This window comes from Macaca thibetana, chromosome 4 (genome assembly GCF_024542745.1).
Source record: "Macaca thibetana thibetana isolate TM-01 chromosome 4, ASM2454274v1, whole genome shotgun sequence".
Classification (NCBI taxonomy): domain Eukaryota; kingdom Metazoa; phylum Chordata; class Mammalia; order Primates; family Cercopithecidae; genus Macaca; species Macaca thibetana.
The window spans coordinates 24,906,501-24,912,500 of record NC_065581.1 but is presented as its reverse complement, the minus strand read 5'-3'; the positions used below and the strand labels follow the sequence as shown (position 1 = coordinate 24,912,500).

Sequence of the window (6,000 nt, the reverse complement as noted above, 5' to 3'; positions counted from 1 at the left end):
GAAGGGGTACTTCAGAATGACTGGGTGATCCATCTTTCGTTCAGTATCTAGCTATGGAGCTCCTCCTCTGTACTGGGGACACCGTATATCAGAGAGAGTTGGTCCCTGCCCTATGAGCTCACACTCTAGTAAGACAAGAAATAAACGAAGAGGCAAATAAAGTTTTTACAATTTACAGTTGGTGCTATAAAAAAACACAGAGCATTAAGAAAGAGAATAACTGGTGGGGGAAGGATATACTTAAAGATGTGGTCAGGGAAGGCCTCTCTGAGAAGTGGTCTGGAGTGTATAAGGAACTGAGAGGAGAGAGAAGAGAGAGGCATGAGTGAGGCTGGAGGGACTGGCAGGGGCTTGGTAAGCATTGGTGTGGAGTTTGGCTTTTGCTCTGTACTCCAAATTGGGAACCAATGCAGGGTTTCAAGCACCACAGTGACCACAATACAGTGCATATTTTTAAAGATGATTGTTTCTGTGGTGTAGATATTTTCATTATCTCTTGCTGCATAACCCCTTCTCACAGTCGTTTAAAGCAACACATGTCTATGATCTCACCGTTTCTGCAGCTCAGGAGTCCAGACACGGCTTAGTTGTGTCCTCTGAAGGGTGAGGATCTGGGACAGGTTAGTATCACCATAGCCCATGTTTGTGGGTGTCCAAACCCAGGTTTTGAATGTGTATCTAAAGTTGGTTAACCTGTGTCATCTTGGACAAGTCATGTGAAGTCTCTTGAATCTTGGTTTCCCCATCTATAAAATGGGCACGATAACACCCACCGGAGGATTATAATCAGGAATAAAGGATACAATGCTTGTAAAATATCTGCTCTGGAGCCTATAATATAAGATAGCTGATAAACTGTAGTGTTCAGCAGTGTAAGGACAGACTCAAGTCAACGAAACTCACCAGAGACTCATGTGTTGACCAGAATCCCAATATTAAAAACATATGAAAAATAACTCACTAGGCTGCCTGACATATACATGCCATGTGGTCAACACATTTTCTCCTCCAAAGGAATGCCTATATGAGGAGACTAAGTGCTGTCAGAAACTATTTTGTAGGTTGGAAGAAGGGTAGAAGCTGTAATGAGGGCTCAGGCTGTCAAGGAACTGCTCAGGCCACTCTTCATGGTCTAAGGCAGAGACATGGTGACCAAGGCATGCACTTGGGCATTCTTGCTGAGCATCAAGTCGACTTTGCCCTTTCTGTTGTATTCCTAGGTGGATTATGACACAGTTTATCAGGCGATGGTTCTGGCTGCTTGGTATTTCAGCCCAAGGATGCAGTGCCCAGACTATGACTGGTTGTGGGTGTTTCCCATGTTGACACGTCTGCTAGGATGTTCCCCTTCGGTTAACGTCTCAGCTCACTGATTCTTACTGATCCTTTCACAAGGTGACTGAATCTCAAGTGGTGTGGGAGGTAGTGGGTGTGTCTTGTGGTATTTTCTAGTTAACATATTCTAAATACACAATTTATTCATTATGATCACTTAACAGATGAGGAAACTGAGGCACAGCAGGGAATCCCTGTGTAAGGATGGAGACTGAGTCAGGGCCTTGTCCCTGGGCCCTTGTCGACTCCCAGTTCCATACAGTTTCCACTCCAAAAGGCCCTTTTTTGGGAATGGCTGTCTATCAGGCAGACCCATGCTTTTCCCAAAGGAAACCTTTATAATTCAAATCCACCAGAGCAAAATAAAAAACAATTCTGCTTCTGCCATCTTTATGAGAGCTGTGTCCAAAGCAGCCCCTCTAGAGAGAATGCCCTACGAAGCAGCCCTCCCCAGCGGGGCTTTCCAGCACAACGCTTGCCGTGGGCAACCAACCTCACCCCCACACCGCCCCCACCCCACACACTACCGCCTCATTTTTTTCAGTGCACAGCCCAGCCTGTATAAAAGATCCCAAAACGTTAGCTGAAAGGGCCTTTCCTTGCGTCGGCTCCTTTACTCTGCCGTCTCCCTCCAGCGCGCTCGATCCACCGGGCTCGCTCCCCGGCGCAATTCCACGGATCACTCCAAAGCTGCCGCGCCAGCTCTTGCAAACAAGCCTGGCGTGCCGGCGATCAGCTGGAAGCAGGCACCGAAGCGCAGCCTCCTGGAGTTGGGCTGAAGTAGCTGTCAAGCAGCTGTCTCCACCCGCCCTCCCCTCCCCTCCCAGCACAAGTGACGCCGCCGGCCCCCGCGCCGCGCCTCCCCCTCCTCACGGCTCCCGCCCCTCAGCCCGCTCCGCCGCTCTCGCTCCGCGCTCCGCCACCCTCTCGCCCGCCAGCCCCGCAACTTCAGCCCGCGCGCCGCAGCTGCTGCGAGCGGACGCGGCAGGGCAGCCGGCGCTGCGGACAGCTCGCGTCCACCCGACTGCCTCCCGGGGTCCCCTTCACCCAAGTGAGCGAGCTCAGGCTGTCTGCAAAGCCGGAGGTGCGGGCAGCTCCGGGCGTTGCACTGGTGCGGAGGCTTTTATATGCCATGCCAGAGAACCCTGAGTGTGCCCCTGACATGACAAGGAGCCGTCGTCGTTAGGTAGGTTCACCTTTTCATTTCTCCTTTTTAGCTTCTGATTTTGCTTACAACCCGGTGAGGTCTGTGTGGGGAGGGGTGTCCTCGACTTGAATGAGCGTTGCATGCTAAGCAGCTGTTGAAACTGGAGCGTCCTCGGCTTCCACCACCCTGGTGGGTTCGGGCATCTGAAGCCCGCAGGGTACAGTCGGGAAGTTGCTAAGCGAAAGGGGCACGCGCACTTTTTGCAAGCAGAACTGAAGGATGCCCTGGAGAGTGGAGGAACGGGCCAAGGTTAGAGGGGCCCACAGCATTGCCCGGCGTTGGGACATTTCTGGGGCGAGGAAGCGCCGGGCCCTGGGAGTCAGGGAGGGGTATGTGTGCGAGCGCCCCCAGATGGGAGTCCTGGGTGGCCCCCTGGCACGGAACGACTTCGGCATTCGCAGAGCCTATGGGGAATCCGGCTCAGGGCTGATAGCAGTCTCAAGGGTCTTCACTTGCCCCCGGGCTGCCCGATTGAGCTGGACTGTGAACCAGCTCCTTCCTCACCGTGTGTGAATTCCAAATTGGCCAGGTGGAATGGGAGGATGAGAATTGGGAAGAGGGGCAAGAAAGGAAAAAATGTGTTGCTTCGATGCCGACCTGTGTCTGGAAAGATGGGGGGAGGGGATGCACCTGAGGACAGGAGCACCCTAGCAGGTATCCGTGGCTTGGGAGGGGGCTGGCCAAGGGGAGCATGTGCAGCTCTCTTGCCGGAGACGATGACCTTCTAGCTCCCTCTCACAGGGCAGTGGGCAGCAGATAGAGACCCCTCACGTTCGAAGGGAGTAGGTGCATTTTGAAATTAGGTAAGCAGAAGTCATCAGGTGTTAAGGTGGCAGAGGTGCTGTGAGAAGTGACAGCTCCCTGGAGAGCAAGTGGAAAAGCAGGAGAATCGGGCTAATTCTGCTGGGATGGGGGTGGCACAGAGTGAGATTGGTAGGCTCCCAGGTCCTTGTCTTGGAGATACCTACATGTTGCTTGAGTGACTGAGGAAAAATGTTCAAGCTTTTGATCTGGGAAAACAGTTGTGACTGTCTTAAAATAAATGTTGGAGCTGTTTCCTCCCTGCTCCCCACTTCTTACCCTCTTATGTCCACACACTTGGTAGAAGATCTAGGATTGTGACTAATCACTGCCCCCATTCTGAAGAAATTGTACTTGGCCATCTCTACGGGACTGGGGGCATCCTGTGTGAGCGTCTGCCCAATTGTTACCTGACACACAATCATTTCTTCCCTTTTGTTTTCTATCGGGTCTGTCTTGCTCTAAGAGTGTACCCACCTCCTTCCCTCCCCTGCCCGGGTATTCCCACTCATTCAATTCCCCTCTTCCCCTTGCTCCTCCAGCCATTTTGGACCAGCCTCTGAGCTTGCCCACTCACACCATCTACCTTCATCAAATTGTATTTTAGCTGCTGTCACAGCAGGGGATGTCAGCCATGAACTCTCCGAGAACCAGCACCATCAAGGCTATTCTCCAGTGGTTAATTAGGAAGCATCAGTAGTTATCCTTCTGTAGGAACAAACTGCAGGGATGTGCCAACTTAGGGAAACAGCGGCTTGAGGAACTCCCCTATCTGAAGCCTCCATCTCCCAGCACTCAGGATTAGCTTTCTGTGCTCAGCTTCCCCTTCAGTTACAATAGTGTCAAATTGTGTCTTTTCCCCAGGAAGGTAATGCATCTGCCTGTCCAAAAATTTACTGCATCCAAACATTTGAAAACTTGAACATTGGAGAATCTGTTTAGTAAAAACATACTGCACATGTTGCTTTTCCAAAGGACCCCCCAGTTGCTGTTGCTTCCCTCTTCCTCTGACACTCTAATGTGAGATTTCTCTTTGAATATTTTATCCTTAGTATAAATATAAAGAAATACCAAGCTAGAGAGAAGGAAAACCAAAAGCATGCACTAGGGACTTGCATAGAATTCTGATTACCCAAACACAATTCCAGAAATGGCTCTCCTTCCTTTTGTTAACTGCAAAGTGAAGTTATTTCCAGCAGACAAGGGACCCACCCAAGGTTGACCTGGAGAAGCCAAGGAGGCTGGGGGTGGGTGGAGGGAGATATTTATATCTGTGGGTCTTGTTAGCTAAACTCGCATAAAAATTCTGCTCTTTAGTATTGATACCCATTGACCTGGGGCCCTGCTAATGACTGCCAAGTGTCCTTCTCTAAATATGAGGTCACTAAAGTGGAAACACCCCTATTATGATAAAACCCCACAGCCCAACTGTTATATCAACCACATGCCCACTTGTAAGTATTACCAAGACACTTCTCTGTTACATTTTGTGTTAATTCACAGATTATTGGTTCACCCCTCTGTCAAGAGACTAAAATATAGACAAAGGCAACTGTGCAGGGTGAATAGCACAGATTTCAGATTTTATATTAAATAGCTGAATTGTACATACAACAGTCCCTTGGGTTGAAGGGTTTGCAAACCAGAGTTTTATTTAATCATTTATTGCATTCAATAGATTATCTGTTTTCATTCTGAAAAGAAGTCAGAAGTCTAAAAACAGTTCCTTGCTTTTCTTGGGAGGAAGTGGTGATAGAAGTGAAAGTCCATTTTATTTACACAATGGGTGCTCCTCAGGGCAATGGCAGATTTGACTTTCTACTTGGGCTTCCTGCACTGGTGGTCCTGTGAGCAGGGCCTCGTGCTTGTGAACAGCTCCTTAAACAGGGTTATTTTCATCTGCCAAGCTGAGCTCCATGAGCTGGGAGAGATAGACAGCTTGTGTTTGTGGCCATTCAACCAGAAAAGAATACCAGCTGAAAACAGACAATGGAGCAAGGGAATTGGGGTGGGGGTGGGGAGAGGAGGTACAGATAGCCCAGTCGCTCATAATTGGCTCCCCAAAGGCAAACCTAGGTGAAGAATGGTGTCATAAAGCAGTTGTCATGTAAACACCCTGCAATGTGATTATTAGAAAGATCTGTTCAGAAAAGGAGAATGATCATGAGTATATGCCTTTTCATCTGGAAGGAGCCCTTCTTTTAGCTTCGTTTCTTCATTTCATTTACTTATAGGCAGTTTCTTGAAACGACATTTTTCCCCTGAAAACGAGAATCTCACTGTTATGCATATGGAAGCCTTCAAGTTGATTCAATTGAACAAAATCACTCAATGCATCATGTATCTCCAGAGAATTAAGCATGAAACCCTCACATGTCCTCTTCCCTCTTCTGTGTCTCCTTTCTGCAGCCACCAACTTCTTCTGTAGGTTCACGGTCCAGGTTTTTGTCTTGTTTTGTTTTGCTTTTTGGTCACAGTAAACTCATCTCACTTAGGTTGGAAACATTCCCTAAAAATAATCAATGTTTTCCTGAGTGCAGCAGGCTATCTAGAAAAAAGATCATTTACACGTGGCCCTGTGCTGGATTTAATTCCCTCAAAGGAAACCCGGAACACTATGAAGAAAAGAAGCTGCTCCAATTTATTTTATTGTGCAC

General features: G+C 48.8%; 1 protein-coding gene across 9 annotated transcripts in view; it reads left to right on the top strand.

The window, feature by feature from the left end:
• RIPOR2 (RHO family interacting cell polarization regulator 2) overlaps positions 1-6,000 on the top strand; it is a 239,407-nt gene that overhangs the window by 137,324 nt on the left and 96,083 nt on the right. The window contains exon 1 of one of the 9 annotated variants that reach the window (XM_050788195.1): positions 2,532-2,791. The exons of the other annotated variants lie outside the window; for them this stretch is intronic. The gene's annotated coding sequence lies outside the window, so the exon portion shown is untranslated. Of the gene's footprint in view, positions 1-2,531; positions 2,792-6,000 lie in introns of those variants that run through there. 9 annotated transcript variants of the gene reach the window in all.